Genomic DNA, 22884 nt, shown 5'->3' on the forward strand with positions numbered 1-22884 from the left:
TCAAGCCCCTGCTTGTCACCTGCAGGATGCAAAGCTTCACAAGCAAGGCTGCAGGTGTCTCTCCCTCCCTTCCCTCTCAATTTCTCTGTGTTTCTATCAAAAAAGAAATAAGTAGTGACAGCAAGCACATGTAGATAAAGCTTAAAGACTGAAGCCTACAGTACAAGCCTGAAAGGTAGCTTTAGATGGTCAAGGTCACAGGAATTTGTGGCGGATAGAGAGGCAGGCTTCCTTTAGCTGATGGGTCAGGGAGTTGGAGTGAATTGAGGAGGGGATGGCAAGAGGACTGGTGTTAACAAAGCACTGGAATGATAGATGGAGCCAGTATAAATTTGCAAGACTGGAGACTCCCCTGGCTTTTGAAACAGTGTCTCCATTTCTGGGTGGGAGGATTATTCTGTTCCCTCCTTTTCACATTACTTCATTTTTTCCCCTCCTTCTTTCTCTGTTCCCCTAAGTTCTCATGTGGGTAGAGGACAAATGGGGGCATTTGACGGTAGGGAGTCATTTATGTCTACCCCTCCATCCCTGGGAGCACAGAATACATGGGCTTTGAGTTACATCAGGGCGGAAGTAGGTTAGACTGAAGGAAGAACCAGGCTGATGCCTAAAAGGCCCCTCTTCCTTTGGTTGCCTAGGCAACATGCTGACTCTTCCTCTGGAGGAATTTTAAACTAGGTCACACACTCCTTTGTATGGGAGGTTGGAAGTCCCACCAGGAATGACGATGGGACCTGCAAAGGACTCTGCATGAAAGGTCAAATTCTGTCAAATCAAAGAGTTCATTTATAGAAACCTGTACAAATGGTGCAAATCTCTCCCATCAGCTGAGCTGCTCAAGTGGGTGACCTGTTTGCACAGCCCGAGTCGTAGATGGATTGGCCCAAGGGGACACATAGGAGCATGGTGGGTGGAGTGGCCTGTGTGGTCATGGCTCCTTGACCACTTGACGTGCTTCCTCTTGGTGTTTATGTACCCAAGTGTCACTTGGCTGCATGCATCTTTCTTTCATAGTAGATTTGACTGTGTCTTCTCTGACCTTCCTTCCTGTGCTGGAATGCGGTCCCCTCAAGCATTCCCATCTTCTGTTTCTCACTCCTTAGGATTCTGGATCCAGGTCTAACCTTTATCTCTAATTAACCAGAAGATGTAGTTGGGCTTCTGAAACTTTTGGAGTCAGGGTTCTTTATCTGTGAAACTTGGCTTGGAAATACCAGGTAAAGAAGTGATGGAATCTGTGGAGAAATAGCCCAGCATTATATAACGCAAAAGAAAAGTGCTAAATAGCCCTCGGTGATAAGACTTAACCTAATAATTCTGGAATCCTACTAGAAGTGACTAAAGAAGGCATCATAAATTCTCTAATTGATCAGACTTAGACCAAATTAGCTTGGCGATCTAGCAGAAAAGTCCAAAGAAGACAGACACCATGAACCTAATTCTGGCTGAGTGCAACAAATGACACTCAACACTTAAACAACTGGGACAAAGTCGATGGTTGTCAGATAAAGAGAGGACTGCAAAAATTGGATAAGGGCAAGAGACTGGCTCACTTAATAATGTCCTTTTTGGTCAATATCACACACCCCCTCAACTGGGGCCCTAGTCGGGGAATCTTTGGATTCCCACGCAAATATGATGGGCCTAGATCTGTAACAGATCCCTCTCTCCACCATCACTGGTCACTTCCATTAGGGATGTCATGATAAGCCCTATTGTGGGCCTTCTCAGGACCTTGCCCTCACCAAAAAGATCAGAAAGCAGTCGTGGTAAAGGCTTCCCACTCTCTGAAGGGAGGCTGGGTCATCCTGCTGTGCCACTCAAGGAAGACTGGTCCTGAAATGAGAGCATCCTGCAGTGTTCCCAGCTGTGGCCATGAACTGTGAGCTCAGACCAATAAGCGCACAGATGTTACACAGGCTCTTATGCCAAATGTATGTATCAGGCATGTGGAGTAAACAGTTAATTTTATTCATAGATTTATTTTTTCAAGAATGAGGGTTACACTCTGCCCCAATCTGGCTTTCTAGGCACATTCTCAACTCTGACACCATCTTCCCAGAGAATACTTTTAGCCCAACTGCATGTTAGCTATCAGGCTCAGACAGTAATTGCTAAAGTCATGAGTCCCTTGGAATATACCTAAAACAGATTTCTATCCACCCTAAGATCCCTATTCTTTTTTTTTTTTTTTTTTTTTTTTTTTAAGGAGAGAGATACAAGGGGGAGGGAGGGGAGAGATCAGAGCCCTGCTCAGTTCTGGCTGATGGTAGTGTGTGGGATTGAACCTGTGGCCTCAGAGCCTAAGGCAATGAAAAGTTTTTTGCGTAAACACTGTGTCATCTCCCCAGGCCCAGTGTAATCTATTTTAAGTGTACATCTTCAAGACTTTTGACACATAAACACACCCATGAAATTACTTAAATCACGAGAGAATACCCTTGCCACTCTAGTAAATTCCCTTTTACTCCACCTCACTCACACAGCCTCACAGTAAATACCCACCTGGTTTTTGCAACTGAATCTAGATTTCCTCTACCTTTTCTAGAATGTCCCATAAGCCCTTTTGCCCGGCGTGATGTTTTTGAGATTCACCACTGTCACAGCGTGTTATCACTTGTTCATTTCTGTTCGCTCGGTGACCTCATATTGAACAGATAAACCGAATTTGTTCATTCCTTTGCTAGTGCTCATTTGGCAGTCTTCCAAATGTTTATTATCTTGGAGCTGCTATGACTATTTATGCCCATTTTTTTTTGTGAATGTTTTATGTTTCTTGAGTAAATATTTACAAGTGATATTGCTAGTTATATAGTCAAAGTCTGACTTTTTTTTTTCCAGCTCAATTATGACTTATGGTGGTGCTGGGGCTTGAACCTAGTACCTCTGGTATTTTGGGCATGAAAGTCTGTTGTGTAACCATGATGCTATTTTCCCTGGCCCTAAAGTCTGACATTTAGATTGACTGCCAAACACTTCACCAAAATGAGTGTGCTTTTCAGTGCCTTAGGCTCTGAGGCCACACACTACCATCAGCCAGAGCTCAGCAGGGCTGTGCACCCTAAGATCCCTATTCTAACATGCTCTGTTGCTGCCTTTGAGTTCCTATTTATTAAACAATTTGTCCTGCTTTATATCGTGCTGCCTTTCAGCCACCAAGTTGCAGATGTTACCATGACGCCATCCAGACTTCCCTGGGCAGACGACCTCACCAATGTGTCCTAAAGTCTCACTTTTCCAGAGTCCTACCCCAATAGGGAAAGACAGAAACAGGTTGGGGGTATGAATTGACCTGTCAATATCTATTCAATTAAAGAAGCCAGACCTCCCACCTTCTGCATCCCCAAAATAAGTTTACTCCATATTTCCAGTGTGGGAGAACTGCTAAGGGGAAGATGACCAGAGGGCTTTGATCTCCAACTTCATCAGGATCTGAAGAGAGAAGAGGAGAAAGGGAAGGACATTTAAATATAGTGGTAGGTATATGTGTGTCTTAGAAGGGGGGAAATATATACAAATAATTGTAGAAATAATAGTTAACCCATATCTGCAACTGCTGTAGCTTCCAATGGAGGGATCAGAGATTCAGAGCTTTGGTAGTGGGAATCCACTTGGTCGATTACAAATTATATTCCTCCATGAGGATAATTTCTGGAACCATCCGTTCCACCCCGGTTCCATGGCTGCCAGTTCTTAGCAACATCGCCCCACCAGATATTCGTCGGGATGCGGCATCATCTAAGTTCATTTCCCAAGTCTACGCTCGACCGGACCTGCCAATATACGCGGATATCTTCGCCCACCCTGTTCAACGCTTGACGTCTCGTCACCCAGTCCGGTCCCCTACGCCTACACTGAACTTCTCTGTTCCAGACTCTTGGAAACAGAGCTGGCAGTCAGCTGAGGTAAAGAACAAACACCTCATCACAGACCCCTGCGAGCGTCAACCCGGCTTTGACCTAGCACGTTATGATTGGGCCCTCCTCAATCACTATCGAACAGGCCATGGCCGGTGCGCCGCTATGTTCCATCGCTGGGGAGCCAGAGACGACCCGAACTGCCCCTGCGGCTCCAGACAGACTATGACCCACATAGTCAACGACTGCCACCTCTCCAGATTCAAAGGAGGTCTCGAAACTTTACATCAGGCTCAACCTGATGCTGTTGACTGGCTACGGAAGAAGGGCAAACGCTAGAAGAAGAAGGTAGTGGGAATGGTGTGGAGCTGTACCCTTGTCATCGTGTAAATTTTGTAAATCAATATTAAATCATTAATAAAAACAAAGAGAGATATAGCCCAGCTCTGTAACTGGCACAGAGCATACTCATAGATAACATCAACTTACTTTTTAATTTCTTTTTTTTTTTTTATCTCTTCTAGAGGGAATTACTAGACTGACGGCAGCCACCCCTCTTGGGAATCTGATCCCAGCTCAGATGTCCCTTAGGCAAAAACACCTTTCCTGAAACCCCACTTGATGCAAATTTTACCTCAGGCTCTCTCACAACCTCCTTTAGTCTTCTTTGTATTTTGTACTGAAATGTTTAGGATATCTTGATGAACACCTGTCTCTGGGAGAAGAAGGGGAGGGCAAGGACCTTGTCTGCTGTATTCTCCAACTGCATCCCCAATGCCTGGAACATTGTAAGGGTTCAGTAAATGTTTATTGAATGAACAAATGAATGATAAGAAACTCTGCTTAGTAGTTGCATATGTCTTTGCTTAATAAGACACAGGGGAAATGAAGACATTGCTAATAAGTGGAAGTCTCTGAGAGAAAAAAATTCTCAGCAAACATTCCCATGTGACACATAATTAAACAGGCTCTTGGTAGTGAGAAAAACGAGTCGTTCCTAGATTGATATGGTCTTTCTTAGGGACGGGGAAACAATTTTTTTTTTCTGCCATGGCCATTTCTATGGTCATACACATGTAATGTTGCTATGAAAAGAGTTCCAGTTGCCTTGGCAGCACCAGACCAAATAGACCAAAAAGTGAGCGCACTTACAACTTTTATGGGTATTTATTTCTTCCTCCCCTTTGAATCTGATTGCCAGCAGAGTCCAGAGCTCATCCAAGCTTGTCTAGTAGGATTTTGCTTCTCCCTTCTGAGTGCTATCCAGGCCTCGCCCTGCGTAGCTTCTGAGACAGAAGAGGCTGGGCCCCATTTATGGTGATGTGGCCATAGACACAATTTCATTTTTTAAGCTTTTTATTTCATTTTTCAAGTCATTTTTATTAATGATGAGTTTTTAAAAAATATTTACTTACTCCCTTTTGGTGCCCTTGTTGTTTTGTTGTTGTAGTTATTATTGATGTCCTTGTTGGGCAGGACAGAGAAATGGAGAGAGGAGGGGAAGACAGAGAGAGGGAGAGAAAGACAGACACCTGCAGACCTGCTTCACCACCTGTGAAGCGACTCTCCTGCAGGTGGGGAGCCAGGGGCTCAAACTGAGATCCTTGTGCTGGTCCTTGCGCTTTGCTCCACATGTACTTAACCCACTGCGACACCGCTCGACCCCCTAGAGTAATGATGGTTTACAGGACAATTGTTGACAAATGGGACAATTTCTCACCTCCCCTGACAGGTGTCTGCAGGTCCTTCTCTGCTATCTTGCTCTGGGACCCCAAGCCCTCTCCACTGCTTTCATCTCTTCCTTCTCCACATCCCTTTGCTTTGCTTTGATACTATCCTGTCCTTTGCTTTTCCTTTCTTTCCTTGTTTCTTAAATTCTCCTGGTAAATGAGATCATCAGGTATTCATCCCTCTCTTCTGCTTTATCTTACTGACTATGACTCCTCTGTGCTCCATCCAGGATGAAGCAAAGGAGGTGGCTTGATAATTTTTAACAGCTGAGTGGCACCCCATTGTGCTATTACCATGTTTTTCTTTTTCTTTTCTATGAGTGATTTACTACTGATTTACAAAATTATAAGGTAACAATGGTATCATTCCACACCTTTCCCACCACCAGAGTTCTGTGTCCCCATTCCCTCCATTGGAAACTGCATTAGTTCTCCCAAGGTCACAGATATGGGTTAAATATTCTTTCTTTTTTTTAAAAAAAATTTTTATTTATTTTCCCTTTTGTTGCACTTGTTGTTTAACATTGTTGTGGTTATTATTATTTTTTTAGACCAAAACGTTTATTTGTGTGCCTGTGTTACAAAACAATAATAAATACAAGCAACTGATGAAATAAGCATTTTTTAAAAATGTTCCACAATGGGCTCTCTGTTGTAGTTAACAGTTCAAGTGTAGGCTGCTTCAACAATTCTTGTAGATGTTATGAGGTCTCCGCCTTATAACCATGTTTTTCAAGTTCAGCTCGTAACTGACTGGAAAAAATCAACCTCTACACTGTCATCATCCCAATTATCCTTCCAGACATGTGCATCTTCATCTTCATCTAAACCAGCTCAGTCTTCCGCGGGGAACTCTTCAAACTCGGATCTTCTTCCAGGAGACCCAAGTCCACCAGCTGCTTTTCCTCTGACATGGTGAAGTTTCAGGGTCAAAAATCCTGTCGTGGCTATTGATGTCTTTGTTGGATAGGACAGAGAGAAATGGAGGGAGGAGGGGAAGACAGAGAGGGGGAAAGAAAGACAGACACCTGCAGACATACTTTACCGCTTGTGAAGTGACTCCCCTGCAGGTGGGGAGCCGGGGGCTCGAACCGGGATCCTTGTGCCCGTCCTTGTGCTTTGCGCCAGGTGCGCTTAACCCGTTGCCCCACCGCCTGACTCCCATATTATTTCTATAATGATCTATTATCTATCTACCTATCATCTGTCTATCTATCTATCTATCTATCTATCTATCTATCTATCTATCTATCTATGTATGTATCTATCATCTATCTATTTTTCTATCTATCTAGCATCATCATCTATCTCTATGGTCCTGCCTTCTCTTCCTTTCTAAGTCACACCTACTACTTCTGAGTATCCTTCATTTTCTTCCTCCTGTTCTTCTTACTTTCCTCCTCCTCCTCCTTCTCCTTTATCTTCTTCTCCTCTTTCTTCTCCTTCTTCTCTTTCTTCTTCATCTCCTCCTCCTCCTGCACCTCCTCCTCTTCTGCCTCTCCTCTTTTCTCTCTGGATCCTGATGTAATTGGAGTTCAGAGCCCTCTGGTCATTTCCCCCTAGCATTTCTCCCCCTCTGGGAGTATAAACTAAAATTCTTTGGGGGGGGGGCACAGAAGGTAGAAGGCTTCTGGAACTGCTTCTCTGCTAGACATGGGCATTGACAGGTGGATCCACAATTCCAGCCTGTTTCTATCTTTTCCTAGTGGGGCAGGGCTCTGGAGAGGTGAAGCTCCAAGACACATTGATGAGGTCGTCTGCCCAGGGAAGTCTCAGGATGGAACCATACTACCATCTCCAACTTGATGGATAAAAGGTAGTAAGATATAAAACAGGACAAAATGTTTAATAAGAAGGAACCAAAAATAGGAATAGAGCACAGGAGAATAAGAATTTTAGGGGGAAAGAAGCTAGGAAGTTTATTTTAGCTATGTTCCCTAGGGGCCATATAACTTTGGTGATTTTTTTTTTCTGGAGCTTGATAGATAAATATTGCCTGTAAAGATGCTGTCAGAGTTGAGAATTGGGCTAGAAAGCAGATGGTAGCCCCAATCTTAAAGCAAATCTATGAATAAAATTAACTGTTTACCCCATCAACCTGAACCAATGTCCATGTCTATTCCTGTTTAGCACAGGAAGCTGTGTAACCTCTGATTTCCTATCAGTCTGACCTCACAGTCCGTGGTGATAGCTGGGAACATTCTAGGCTGCAGTCATTTCAAGACACTGGTCTTCCTTGAGTGACAGAGCAGGAGGACCCAGCCTCCCTTGAGAGAGTAGGGTAGCCCCTACCATTGTTACATTTTAGGGAGGACAAGGTCCTGGAGTGATCCATGGGAGGGCTTATAATGATGTTTTTGATGGAAGCGATTAGTGATGGTGGAGAGAGGGATCTATCAGAGGGCTAGGCCCATCTTATCTGTGTGGGAATCCAAAGATTCCCTGACTAGAGTCCCAGAAGGTGGGGTGGTCTAGACTCAGATCATTTAAAAATTGGGTTGGAATGTGCAGAAGAATGAATATGAACCACTACATTTCATCACATACAAAAGTAACTTCTAAAATGGGTCAAGGATTTCAATGTTAGACCAGAAATGATCAAATACTTAGAGGGAAATATTAGCAGTACTCTTTTTTTATCTAAATTTTATAGACATCTTCAGTGATACAAATCCAATTGCAAGAATGACAAAATATTAAAAACCCATGGGACTACAATAAGTTGAAGAGCTTCCATAAAGAAAAAAAAACTGTGGTCGGGGAGGTGGCATTAGCACTGGATTTTCAACCATGAGATCCTGAGTTTGATCCCGGGCAGCACATGTACCAGAATGATGTCTGGTTCTTTCTCTCCTCCTATCTTTCTCATGAATAAATTCTTAAAAAAAAAAAAAAAAAAACACCACCCAAACAAAGAGACTCCTTACAGAATGGGAGAAGATTTTTACATGCCATACATCAGGCAAAAGGCAAATAATGACAACAAGTGACAGAGTAACCGCTATGCTTTTGGGTTTGTATATGTGTTGGGGGGGGGTGGATCCCTTTCTAGTTTACCGTGTCCCACCATAATGGTTTGTGTCCTCTGCCTGGCCCTTTATCCACTTGAGTTTGATGCCCTTATCTAGGTTTCTATAGTGTGGGTAAGATATGAGGTAGGATATCTCGTGACTGAGGAGACTATATTGTTGTATCTGCATACAGGGGTGGACTGGGGAGGGGGGAGTTATGTGTGATGAAGCAGAAGGCAGACTCTACAGCATTCTGAAACCAGCTCCATAATTCCATACCACTTGATTTGGAGTTGGTTGGGGCCAAACAAAAGGGCTGAATTAGTTATCGCTGAATTTCCAGCTAGTCTGACCCCTCTGCAAAGCCATCTGCTTTCTTTCATTCACACGGAGTTGTGACAACTGCTGCTGAAAAGTTCCTGCATGATCAAGGTCACCACCGAGCAGTTATCTTGGGCTGAGGCTGATCAGACCTGTAAGTTCAGGGGTCCTGAGTTCCCATTTTATGAAAGTGGACATGAATGGTCCCCTCTGGAGCTGTGCCGCATGGCAGCTCTGGTGGTGGCTTGTGACACGATTTAAGATGGATATAACAGCTAAGAGCTCTTCCTCAGGAACTATTAAGTCTGGGGCAGTGATTTAGAATTGGAAAGGACATAGACAAATAAAGAAATGTCAGTCACATGTATAAAGTACTATGACTTGCATAGGTGAAAAATAAAGGCAGAGTCTGTGCTTCAGATTTCAGTAGGGCAAGACTGAAGGCTGTCATATTTCTGCTCACTTTGGAAAGGTGACAAAAAAAATCAAATGCTTTGTGAGCTGAGTACTGGTGAAGGGACGCTACCAGTTGAACTGGGTCCATAACAAGTGTAAATGGAAAGGGGAAAAGCAGTATTTTCATGAAAATAGATTTCTTTTTTCCCCCTAGGTTTTCCTGCAATATTAAAAACAAATTATGTGAGCATTTCTCCTGATGCAAAGTAAATCATTAAAAGAATGCATTGCTGCCTCAAATTTATTGCCTTCAAAAAGATTTATAAAAATCTACACACAGGAAGATTTTTTTATTTTAAAGCATTTTCATTTACTTATTATTGGATGGAGACAGAGAGGAACTGAGAGGGGAGGGAAGATAGAGAGACACCTGCAGCCCTGCTTCACCATTCATGAAGCTTTCTCCCTGCAGGTGGGCACCAGAAACTTAAACCTGTGTCCTAGCACACTGTAATGTGTGCTCTTAACCAGGTGTGCCACCTCCTGGCCCAGAATATTTTTTTTTTTTTGCCTCCAGGGTTATTGCTGGGGCTCGGTGCCTGCACCATGAATCCACTGCTCCTGGACGCCATTTCCCCCCTTTTATTGTCCTTGTTGTGGTGGTTATTATTATGATTGTTGTCATTGTTGTTGGATAGGACAGAGAGAAATGGAGAGAGGAGGGGAAGACAGAGAGGGGGAGAGAAAGATAGACACCTGCAGACCGGCTTCACTCCTTGTGAAGTGACTCCCCTGCAAGTGGGGAGCCGAGGGCTCGAACCAGGATCCTTATGCAGATCCTTGCACTTCGCGCCACCTGCGTTTAACCCACTGCACTACCATCCGACTACCCCTGAAGATTTTTTAATGTAACATTTACATAAAATTCCTGCTAGTTATACATTCCTTTTTCTACCAACTCAGGTAAAAAAAAAAACAACTTTTTTTTCTTTTTAGTTTTGAAAATGTAAATTTACTTCCAGTTTGAAGTGAGGTATAAAACCAAATAAAACTAAGTATTTTATGAAGATATAGGAAGAAGTAAACATTCCACATATCACTGCTGAGACTTCATCACTCTGAACTGACTTTTTCACATAGAGAGGAATACAGACTCAGAGACAGAGGGGAACACTAAAGTTCTCTCTATTGTAGTGAGGCCTGGGGCTCAAACTCGGGCTGTAAAAATGGCAAAGCAGGTGAACGATCTTTCTGGCTCAGGAAGAATTAAGCTTTTAGTGAATTTAGTTCTGTCTCATGGTTCTCTTGTTTCATTCGGATTACATTTAAAAAACGACTAGTCTGAATATAGGCCCCAGATCAAATGAATGGGATTTACAGTTAACAATATTTATATACTTTCCCCATATTTGGGAGCTACTCTCTTCCCTGATCCAGCTTTCTTGTCCTATTTCCAACTCTGATACCATTTCCCTAGACAATACCTCTGGTCCACGTGCCTGTTAGCTGTCAGGCTCAAGCAAAAATTAGTAAAGTCACGGGCCCATTAGAATATTCCTAAAATAGACGTACTAGCTTTTTCCAAAACGGAGACCCCCCATATCTCATCTGCTAGAGTCTTACCTTTAGGTTCCTGATTATGAAACAATTTGTTCTGCTGTATATCTTAGTGCCTTCTCAGCCACCAAGTTGCAGATGCTACCATGACACCAACATGATGACAGAGAAGTCACCAAGGTACCCTGGAACCTCACCTCCCCAGAGTTCTACCCCACTAGGAAAAGATAGACAGGCTGGGAGTATGGATTGATCTGCCAATGCCCATGTCCAGTGGAGAAGCAATTACAGAAGCCAGACCTCCCACCTTCTGCAACTCAATGATCCTGTGTCCATACTCCCAGAGGGATAAAGAATAGCAAAATTTCCAATGGAGTGGATGGGATATGTAACTCTGGTGGTGGAAACTGTGTGTAATTGTACACCTCTTATCCTGTGGTCTTGTTAATATTTTTATTTTATAAATAGAAAAATGAGTAGTCTGGGGGCTGGGTGGTGGCACACCTGATTGAGCACATATCTCTCCCCACACATTTATTTGTGATTAATAGTGTGTTACAAGATTGTAAGCTTACACCACACACCAAAGATCGGTGTCCCCAGCCTCCCAAAGATAACCATCATAGTCACCACAGTCTTAGAAACAGTTTGCTTCCGTCTTCTGTTTGTTTTCGCAAGTTCATGTGTATCAGTTCTCCAATCTCCATATATGAGTACAACCATCTGGTAGCTGTTTTTCATTTCTTAACTGATTTTACTAAGCACAATCATCTCTAGCTCCATCCATTTTTGTCCCAAAGGACACAATTGATATCTTTTTTTTTTTTTTTGTAATGTAGTATTCCATGGAGTATCTATCCCATAATTTCTTTAGCCAGTCATCTGATGATGGACATTTAGGGTGCTTCCACTCTGGCTGTTGTGAATAATGCAGCTACGAACACAGGATGTATATGTCCCTTGTGACTAGTGTTTGAGTGTGTGTTGGATAAATGCTAAGAGTGGTATCACTGGATTGTAATGCAGCTCCATTTGTTTAAGAGAGTAATGTAACTCCATTTGTTTAAATAAGAGAGTATAAGGACTCTTCGTACAGTCTTCCAAAGGGGCCGTACCAGTCTGCACTCTCACAAGCTGTGAAGCCAAGTTGCCTTTTGTCCACAACCTCTCCAACCCCTGTCGTTTCCTGGTTTGTTGATGTAGGCCATTTTCACAGGTATAAGGTGAAAATCTCAGCGTAGTTTAATTTTCTCTTCCTTCCTTCTTTCCTTCCTTCCTTCCTTCCTTCCTTCCTTTCTTCCTTCCTTCCTTCCTTCCTTTTTTTCTTTTTTTTCTCCAGGGGTATCACTGGGGCCAGGTGTCTGCACTATGAATCTGTGGCTCCTGGAGGCCATATTTTTCCATTTTGGTGTCCTTATTGTTAGTGTTATGATTGTTATTGTTGTTGGATAGGACAGAGAGAAACCTAGAGAAGAGGGAAGATGGGTTGGGGGTGGTCAGAAAGACACCTACAGACATGTTTCACTGCTTGTGAAGTGACCCCCTTGTAGGTGGGGAACCGGGGGCTCAAACTGGGATCCTTGCTTCGGTCCTTTGGCTTCGTGCCATGTGCGCTTACCATGGACCCCCTTTAATTTTTCATTTCTCTACTGATAAATGAAGTCAAACATTCTTTCATATGTTTGTGGGTCATATGTATCTTTTCTTTAGAAAACAGTATATTCATTTCTTTGGCCCATTTTTTTCTTTTGTTGAGTTGTGCCAGTTCTATATAGATGTGTGATATCAGTTATTTATTTGATGTATGATTTGTAAATATCTTCTCCCACTTAGTGGGTTGTCTGGTTATCCTTGTGTAGTTTGCTTTCAATGTATAGAAGCTTTTTAGTTTGATGTTGTCTCATTTATTAATATTTACTCTTGGTTTCATTTCCCATGCCCATTGGGCTAAGTCTTCAAATACATCTTTGATGTGAAGATCCTGTAATGTTTCACTGATGTTTTCTCAGTGAAATATATATTTTAAAAATATATATATTTATTAAATAAATATTTATTAAAATATTTGGAGTTTTTGGTCTAATATCCAGATCTTTGATCCATCTTGATCAAAATTTTACTTTTCTACATATGTTTTTCCAATTTCTCAGCACCATATCTTGAAGAGACCTTCTTTACCTCATTGCAAAGTTTTGTCTCTTTTGTTATATATATCTGTGGGCTCATTTCTGGGCTCTCAGTTCTGCTCCATAGATCCAACTGCTCATTTTTATTCCAGTACTAGACTGATTTAATTATGATTGCTTTGTGATATAAACTGAAATTGTGGAGTGTGACATCCCCATTCCCTTCCCTTCTTTTCCCTTCTAAATGTTTTGGCTGGATATATATATATTTGCACCTTATAATCATGTGTAAAGAACCATAGTCAAGCGCATGTTCCCTACCTATTGGGGAGCGGGGGACTGTATAAGTGGTGAAAAGGGCTACAAATGTTCTCTCTCTCCCTCTCTCTCCCTTCTCTTCTCTTTCAATTTCTCTTTGTGCTATCATATTTTTTAAAACTGAAAAATTACCAAGGGAGAAGTATCTTCTTCATAAAGACTGTGAGTGAGCTCCAGTGATAACCCCAGTGGCAATTAATAAAAAATAAAGTAAATAATCTGCTTTGCATTTCTTGCTGTAATGGGATCTTTAATTTATTTTAATTAATTAATTAGTTCATCAGTTTTTTGTGCAACTACTTCCAGGTTCACCTTTCATTCTTTCTAGCTCAGAGATAGAGAGAGAGAGAGAGACTGAGAGAGTGAGGGAGAGACCACAGTATCAGAGCTTTCCCGGGTGTCATGGTGTTCCCATGTCAGGGCTCCAAGCTGGGCTGTGCGCATGACAAGACAAGCATGCAATAAGTTGTTAGATACTTGCACCCTGGTACACATACACGTGTGTCTACTGAATACATGCATCATAGGATTCTACCAGCCATGTTTCTCCGGCAGCAATCATAGATATATTTTTTCAGGGAATCATATTTTCATTGTACAAATACCTAGTCCATCCTGACTCTGAACTCTCCTGCTTGCTGTAAAGAACTCATCCCATCTCTAGAGTCATCTGGCTAGCCAAAAGAGCCCAACTGTGGAGTTGGATAATTAACTCTGATGAAAACTTGAGTCACGTAGTTACCAGTATTTCAGCTCATATGACATAAAACAAAAGAAGCTTTGTGACATTTGCAAATTTCTGCCCATGATTTTTTTTTTTTTTTATCTGACCCTAAGAGCATACAGTCTGCATGGAAGGCCAGTCATAAAAAACCCATGGAGTTGGGTAAATGCCAGGATAGCCTGAGGGTGCTTCTTCCTGAGCAAGTGTTCTTTGGGTTGGATAGAACTCGACTGGAGCCAACCTAGGCTGCTGCGTGGGAGAGGGATCAGGAACTCATCCCGGGCTAGTGTTGCAGGAGGGAGACTCTGGGACTCTGGAAGGCAATTGCAAGTGTGTTTAATCAGAAGAGCAGCTGTATTTATACTCGCCAAGTAGGGTGAAAACAGGATGTGACGTAGAGAGGGTGGAGCAAAAAGAGAGTACAAACTATTGGTGGAAAACAGGGTGCGACTAGGAGAGGGGGCAGAGCCAAAAGAAAGCACAAACCAGTGAGATTAAACCAGTGCCCTGCAGGCAGGGTGGTTCTTAGGTAATAGTGGTTATGTAAATAGACCACAGTGTGTACTGCCCAACAGGTAAATATCCCAGATTCTCAGTCCCCAGTAAGGATAATTGAGGTTTATGTCCTGCCCAGATTCCTGGAGGCTCTTACTGAGTCTGAGCTCCAGTGTACAGGCACTAACTTGCTTGGTAACATTATAGGCTGCCTTCCCTGACCTGTCTCACTTCCCACTCTGCCGGGGTTTTCCCCAGATCAATTTCTGAACCAACTACATGTGCTAGAATCTTTGTCTCAATTTTTAGGGGAATTAAAACTTAAGACTTCTATTGAAAGGATTAAAAGAAAGCCTCATGATCAGTCAACAATTTGTTCTGCTTTATACCTCAACTCTTTTTCAGCCATCAGGTTCCAGATGCTACCATGATGCCAACCTGATTTCGCTAGGCAGATGACCCCACCAATGTGTTAGAGCCCCGCTTCCCCAGAGCCTGCTCCACTAGGGAAAGAGAGAGGCAGGCTGGGAGTATGGATTTACCTGTCAATGCCCATGTTCAGCAGAGAAACCACTACAGAAGCCAGTCCTTCCACCTTCTGCACCCCATAAAGATCTTTGGTCCATACTCCCTGAGGGACAAAGAACAGGAAAGCTCCATATCCATTCTGGGATATGGAGTTTCATTGGTGGGAATTGTGTGGAATCGTACCCCTCTCATCCTATGGTTTTGTCAAAATTTCCACTTTGCAAATAAAAATATTTAAAAAAGGAAACGTCAGAACAGGCAGGAGCTGAAAATCATTAGGACTGTCAAAGAGAGACTCTGGGTGGCGGCACAGCTGGTCAAGCACACATGTTGCTATGCACAAGGAGCCAGGTTCAGCACTACAGTCCTCACTCGTGGGAGGAAGTAAAGCTTCATGAGCAATGGAGCAGTACTGCAGGTGTCTCTTTTTGTCATCCACTGCCCTTTCAGTTTTTCTCGGACTTATCAGAATAAAAATAAACAAATGAACCTTTAAAAGATGAAAGAGACACTGGGTGAAATTCAGAGATGGAAACAGTCAAACTTGGTCAGTGTAGGAGTCATTTTAGCCCCCTTCTTTTCTCAGTCACAGTACAGACATGAAGTCTTCTGCCTTTAGAAGATGCTAGACTGGTCAAGCCTGTTAGTGCCTGGTAAACATGCACATAGCAGTTACTGAAGACACAAGCAGGGACATGTTGGCCAAATGAACATCCTCAGCCATTTCAGCAAGTGCTACTGTTCCGTTCGTTAATCCTGACCAGTCCGTCTCACTGATGCTTCATTTCCCTAGTCCACACGTAGAATGGGTATCCACAATGGCCTTTATTTAGATCTTCCATACTTCCTGTTACTGGGATGTTTCAGCTTCTGATGCTTTTACCTGACAACTGATGTTCTATCCAGTTTCACACACCCCTTAATTTTCTTCAATCCATTATCTCTGCTTTCTCTGAACACATAGCTACAATTCTCTACCAGAAGTGAAGTTATGAATTTACTCAGGAATTTATACAACCTGGCCAGCATTTTCCTTTATCTTAGGAACTGTTGGCTAGCAATGAAGAGAAAACTGCTCATCCTGGAGCTAGGTGGTGGCACGCCTGGTTAAGTGCACACACTGCAGTGCAGAAGGACCCAGGTTCAAGCCCTTGGACACCATCTGTGTGTGTGTGGGGGGAGTTTCACTAGTGGTAAAGCAGGGCTGCAGGTGTCTCTGTCTTTTTCCCTCTCTCTCTACCTCCTCCTCCCCTCTCAATTTCTCTTTGTCTCTATTCAATAATAAAGAAATAAATCTATAATTAAAAGAAAAACCTTGGGGACAGGTGGTAGTGCACTAGGTTAAGCGCATATAGTATGAAGTGTAAGGATCCCAGTTCGAACCCCCCAGCTCCCCAAAGCAGGGAGGTCACTTCATAAGTGGTAAAGCAGGTCTATAGCTGTCTATCTTTCTCTGTCTTCCCCTCCTCTCTCAACTTCTCTTTGTCCTATCCAATAAAGGGGGGAAAATGGCCTCCAGGAACAGTGGATTTGTAGTACTGGTACCAGGACCTAGTAATAAACCTGGAGGCAAAATAATAATAATAATAATAATAAATAACCTGCTCACTCCAGCTTAAGAAAAGGAGGGTTTATTTTGACCATGTTAGCAAGTTCCGCACAGTCTAATTTCTCTCTGCCTTTTGGGTCCATGGTTTTCTGTCTCTGCTATGATCATTATTTCATTTACCAGCCCGAGCAAACTTGGACTTCTACTCACTCGCTGAGGTTCATGCAGAGTCAGTCATGACTGTCCTCTAGGAGTTTCCTCAGACCTCAAGACTACTTGAACCTTCTTTTAGTTCCCTCTAGTCACATGACCTTTGAGTTGACTGAGTTGGCCACAAAGATTCACATATGCTGCAACCAAGTGTGTGAAAGACAAGATCAGTATGAGACAAACTGCCCCTTCAATACTGTTATTGCTACAATGCTGAGATGCAAAGAAAGAAATTGATCATATTCAGTGTTCCTCCCATGGATAAAACCTCTCTGTGGTTAAGAGCATTTGCGGGGTAGACTGTGGAGACTTCAACATTTAGACATCTCCTGATCTTCTAGGTAGGGTCCCACAGAGACAGAAACTGTTCCATTCAAGTGTCTGCTGGAAGCCTACTTTCACTGAAGAAGGCATTTATTTTTTCATTAGTGGGGGAAACCCAATAATGTCTTATGGCCTCATTCTTATTTTAATTAGAATATCAATCAGCCATGTTTTTGCACAATTTTGGCTAAAAACCCCACAGTGCAATATACTCAAATTTCTAGGAATCCAGCCAATTTAATTTGTATTAGATATCTTGCCCCAGGTTAGCATTATGGACTTATTATTGCATATCTCATACAGCTATTGTTATTATAAATGTGTGTTGTGTAAATTAAAATCATAATTCATTCAGGAGAGGAAAAAAAACCCTGTTTGCTTGAATTCCAGTGACTGTGTCTCTCTTCCTGAGGGAGTTCAATACTTGTGACACCTCTCACAGTAGTTAGAGCAAGGAATTGCCTCTGGGACTCTCCCCTGCTCACCAGTTCTGGGAGGATGTAGTTCATTCAGTCTTCAACAAGTGCACTGAAGAACTAGAGGAGAATTAGATAATGGTAGTAATTATGTCTTTGTTCAAGGAACTGCTAGAATTTGTGGTAATGTCTGAGATTACAATGTGTTAGTGCAAAAGATGGCATCTTAGGTAGAACCTCTAATCTTGTGCTTGGGTAAGAAAAAAAACTTCTAGAAGGCAGAATATGTAGAACAAGATTTGAGGATTGAAGGTTTGAACCTGGGTCCCTGCACATGCAGCTGATCCCTTACTGTGGGAAATACTTAGTTTCCCTCTGAAACCTGCCTGTTGGGACTATGTGTAAACCTGATAGAGCTTAGGGAGAACCACCCCCGTCCTTGGATGGAGGTCTGAGAAGATAACCTCTTGGTAAGTCTCTCTCAACCGAGGTGAGCATAAGGGGGAAACTCAGTCTTGGTTCTTTCCTTCTTGACTCTCAGGCCCACAGAAACCCCAGTACTTCCCTCCATTAACTGCAGGCCACATGGCCGCAGATTCACTTATTCAAAGTCACCTTCTGATCACAGAAGAACACACCTTATCACACACTTCATCACATACCTCAGACCCCAGACAAGAGAGATTCCAAACTATATGGCCTTTTGATATCCATCTTCTCTCTGTCTCACCCTACGGGTTTAACCCCTATGCTTCTCTCAAATACCTTTGGTTAATTAAGTTGCTTGTGTCATGGAGAATAACTGTCTTGTATCTCATCAATTCCTGTCATACCAGCCCCCTACCTTAGGGGCAGGCTGACCATTAAGAAACCTGTAATTTCTGACATATTTCAGTAATAATTCCCTTCATTTGTTTTTCTATTTAACTCATGTCCCCCTTGCTAATAAACGAGCTCTGAGTTCTGAGTTAACATGCTGAGGAGCTCCCTGGTGTCTTTTACTTTGTGTCACCCCTGTCGTGTGCGAGAAAGAACCACTTACCTTTCCCCTAGAGATCACCCCGCCAGAGAGAGACCCCGAAACCTGTCAACTGTCTTTCTGGATCTGAGTGACTTAGCAGCCATGGACTAGGCTAAATGGAGTGGAGGTTCACAATGTCCCCCAAAACTTGTTCTCCAGTTGCCTTCCTTTTTAAAATTTTTATTTTATTTATTTATTTATTTATATGCCTCCAGGGTTATTGCTGGGGCTCAGTGCCTGCACCATGAATCCACTGCTCTTGGAGGCCATTTCCCAACCCCCCCTTTTGTTGCTCTTGTTGTTGTAGCCTTGTTGTGGTTATTATTGTTGTAGTTGATGTCGTTTGTTGTTGGATAGGACAGAGAGAAATGGAGAGAGGAGGGGAAGACAGAGAGGGGGAGAGAAAGAGAGACACCTGCAGACCTGCGTCACCACCGGGGGCTCCAACCTGGATCCTCACGCTTGTCCTTGCGCTTTGCGCCAAGTGCGCTTAACCCGCTGCACTACCGCCCAACCCCCCACCCCTTTTTTTTTTTTTTACATCTTTTTATTTTACTCTATTTATGTTGAATAGAGAAAATGAGAGGGAATGAAGGATAGAAAGGATGAGAGATAGACTCACCCGTAGCATTTTGTCACCACTTGTTAACCCGCCCCCCGCCCTGCCCCCGCAGGTGGGGACCAGAGTCCTGAACCTGAATCTTTGCTCACTGTAATGTGTGTGCTCAAACATGTGCTCCACTACCTGGGCCCCATCAGCTGCTTTTCTAGCTTAGATGTCTGTGGTGTAAATGCTTCCTTTGTGTTAAGGATAATCTAGAGAGCAATCCTGAACTTCTGAATGCCTTCCACTCCCAAACCTTTTTTAAAATTTTTATTAGTGACTAATATTGATTTACAAAATTATAAGATAACAGGGGAATGGACGGAATAAGGACACCAGAATTCTGTGTCCTTATTCCATCCATCAGAAGCTACAGTAATTCTCCCAAGGTTGTAGATATGGATTGACTATTACTTCTACAAATATATATATATATATATATATATATATGTATATATGTATATATATACATATATATATATATATCCTCATTTTCTTCCCTCTGGTCCTTCTTAACTTCTTTTTTTTTGAATTTTTTAAATTTTAATATTTATTTCTCCTCTTGTTGCCCTTTTTATTATCGTTGTAGTTATTGTTGTTATTGATGTTGTTGTTGTTAGATAGGACAGAGAGAGGACAGAAAGACAGAGAGGAGGAGAAAAAGACAGACACCTGCAGACCTGCTTCACTGCTTGTGAATCGACTCCCCTGCAGGTGGGGAGTGGGGGGCTTGAACCGGGATCCTTACGCTGGTCCTTGTGCTTCGCGCCATGTGCACTTAACCCACTGCACTACTGCCTGACTCCCTCTATCTCTTCATTTCTAAGTCATACCTATACCTGTTCCTACTTCTGAATGTCCTTCCTTTTTTTTGGATCAATGCCTAGGAGTGGGATTTCTGTGTCCAAAGATATTTCTATTCATACTCGATTAAGGATTCTTCATACTGTCTTCCAGAGTGGTTGCACCCGTTTACATTCCCAGAAGCAGTGTAAAAGAGTTTATTTTTCTCCATATCTTTTCCATCACTTATCCTTTCCTGTGTTGTTGATGAAGGCCATTCTAAACAGGTGTGAAGTGGTATCTCAATGTGATTTCAATTAGAATTTATCTGGTGGTGAGTGAATTGGAGCATTTCTACACGTGTCTGTGGACCATGTGTATCTCTTCTTTAGAGAACCATCTATTTATGTCTTCTGCCCACTTTTTTTTTATTGGTCTGTTCTTTTCCTTTTTGTTGAGTTCTTTATAGATGCTTGATATCAGCTGCTTATCTGAAGTATGACGTGCAGATATCTGGTTAAAACAACTGGAGCGTGAGTATTCTTAGCAACTTCCTTTGTAATAGCGCCAAACCAGAGACTCAACCAAAATATCTCTAAGTGGGTGAGTGGTCAGACAAACTGGGGAACATCCACACTGTGGAATGCTACCCGCCAAAGAAAAGTACAAACTCATGACATGCTTGGAGTTCAAGGCCATTATGCTGAAGAAATAAAGCCAATCTCAAAGGGTCAGAAACTACACGATTCCATTTAAATACTGTTCTCAGAATGACATAATTATAGAGATGGAACACAGCCTGTGGTTTGGAACAATGAGTGGGAGGAGATAATTATTATTCTAAAAGGCTAGCGTGAGGGTGATCTTTGTGGTGACAGAGTAATTCTGTGGCACGATTGTAGTGGTGGCAGGAATTTGATAAAATGATAGAGCTGTGCATACACATTACGAACAATGTCAGCTTGCTCTTCAGTAACCAAGAGAAAGAAGTGGGTGAAAGGTTCCTAGGTTTTTATTTTTGCAACCTCCTGTGAATATATATATATAATTGTTGTTGTTGTTGTTGGTTTTAACCAGAGCATTGCTCATCTCTGATTTAAAGTGGTGTGGAGAATTGAACAAGGGACCTTGGAGCCTTAGGCATTGGAGTCTCCTTGTATAACCATTATGCTATCTCCCCCACCTGTGAATTTACAATTATTTCAAAAATAAAAGGTCAAAAACCTTTTTAAGAACTCAGAATAAATTACACTATGATTATACATTGATACTTTCCATTCAAATTTTAGATTATAAACTAATAATACCAGTGCTCCCATCAATAATATTATTACTGAAAATGATTTAAGAATTTACAACAAGAACAACAAAAAAGGATATTGTATTTTTTGTTTGCTTTGTTTCTGAAGTTTATGCTACTAGGGATCCCCCCCCCCAAGATTACATCTCCAAAGGCTACATCAAATGCCTATTTGACTCATTTGGCTTCTGATTTTGGGATTGTATTTTGAAGAAATTAATTTAATTCCATAATTATATCATTTGTTTCATGTGAAATAATTTAGTTTGTATAATACTTAGGAAAGCATAGGCTTCCTTCCTTCAGTTTATAAGTAGTTGCTGAAAAATTGTATGATTTATCTCTCCACTTGAAAATATGCACTTAAGGGGCCACGTGGTAGTGCAGCAGGTTAAGCGCACGTAGCGCAAAGCACAAGAAAGCACAAGGACTGGCAGAAGGATCCCGGTTTGAGCCTCTGGCTCCCCACCCGCCGGGGAGTCACTTCACAGGCGGTGAAGCAGGTCTGCAGGTGTCTGTCTTTCTCTCCCCTTCTCTGTCTTTCCCTCCTCTCTCCATTTCTTTCTGTCCTATCGAAAGGAAGGAAGGAAGGAAGGAAGGAAAAAGAGAGAGAGAGAGAGAGAAAGAAAGAAAGAAAGAAAGAAAGAAAGAAAGAAAGAAAGAAAGAAAGGAAGAAAGGAAAGTATGCACTGAAAATATGCACTTGGGGGCCTGGTGGTGGTGCATGAAGCACGATGAACATATTTTAGTGAGCAGGACCTGCTTTCAAATCCCTGGTCCCCGGCTACAAGGGGGAAACTTCACAAGCATTGAAACTGTGTTGCTGCTCTCTCTTTCTCTCTCTCTTTCTCTCTCTCAGTCTCTCTCTCTCTCTCTCTCTGTCACTCTGCTTCATTTTATTTTGTCATTGTCTCTAAATTTGTCTTTATTTAAAATAAATAAAATACAAGCAATTTATTAAAAACACTATTAATCTGGCAATTACTTCTACTAGACCTCTTTGAACAAGTGTGTAACATTCTGTTGTGTGGATATATATCACATTGTATTTAATGAATTTTCTACTGATGACATTCATTTTTTCCAGTTTTCTGTTAGTATATAAAGTAGTTTGAAAATAGTTATACGCACACATTTTTCTTATTTTTGTCAGTAAATATTTAGATTAGACTCCTAGAAATGGAATTATTGGAATAATCACTAATCTCCCCCCAAGGTCTCTGCATCCCCCCCTTTGGTGCTTGGAGCTCACATATGCATCATTTCTCCTGAGCTGATTTTTTCCCCCTTTTTCTTTCAGATGGATGGAGGGATTAATAGCAACACAGGCAGAGATTGAAGGAGAAACCACAGCACTAGTTCAACATCCATGGCGCAGTGCTCTGGCCCAGAGAACTCGTGTGTAGTTCAAACTTGGGTCTCACGCTTGACAAAGTGTGTACTCTACTGGGTGAACTATCTCTTTCCCAGGATACACACACACACACACACACACACACACACACACACACACACACACACACTCATATTAATTGCAGATATCTAGTGTAAGTACACAAGTTACCCTAAGACTAGCTCTGGTCTCCAGGCTCCAGAGAAAGTTCTTCTACCTAG

The 22884-nt window shown here is 42.2% G+C and overlaps 1 long non-coding RNA gene across 1 annotated transcript; it reads right to left on the bottom strand.

Moving 5' to 3' along the window:
- Positions 1 to 763: 763 nt before the first annotated feature.
- LOC132535233 (uncharacterized) lies at positions 764 to 3220 on the bottom strand. Its single transcript, XR_009547007.1, has 2 exons — positions 3081 to 3220; positions 764 to 1235 (listed from the first exon to the last, which is right to left on the bottom strand). It is a non-coding gene; the product is annotated as an uncharacterized LOC132535233 (long non-coding RNA).
- Positions 3221 to 22884: the final 19664 nt, after the last annotated feature.

This window comes from Erinaceus europaeus, chromosome 21 (assembly GCF_950295315.1).
Source record: "Erinaceus europaeus chromosome 21, mEriEur2.1, whole genome shotgun sequence".
Classification (NCBI taxonomy): domain Eukaryota; kingdom Metazoa; phylum Chordata; class Mammalia; order Eulipotyphla; family Erinaceidae; genus Erinaceus; species Erinaceus europaeus.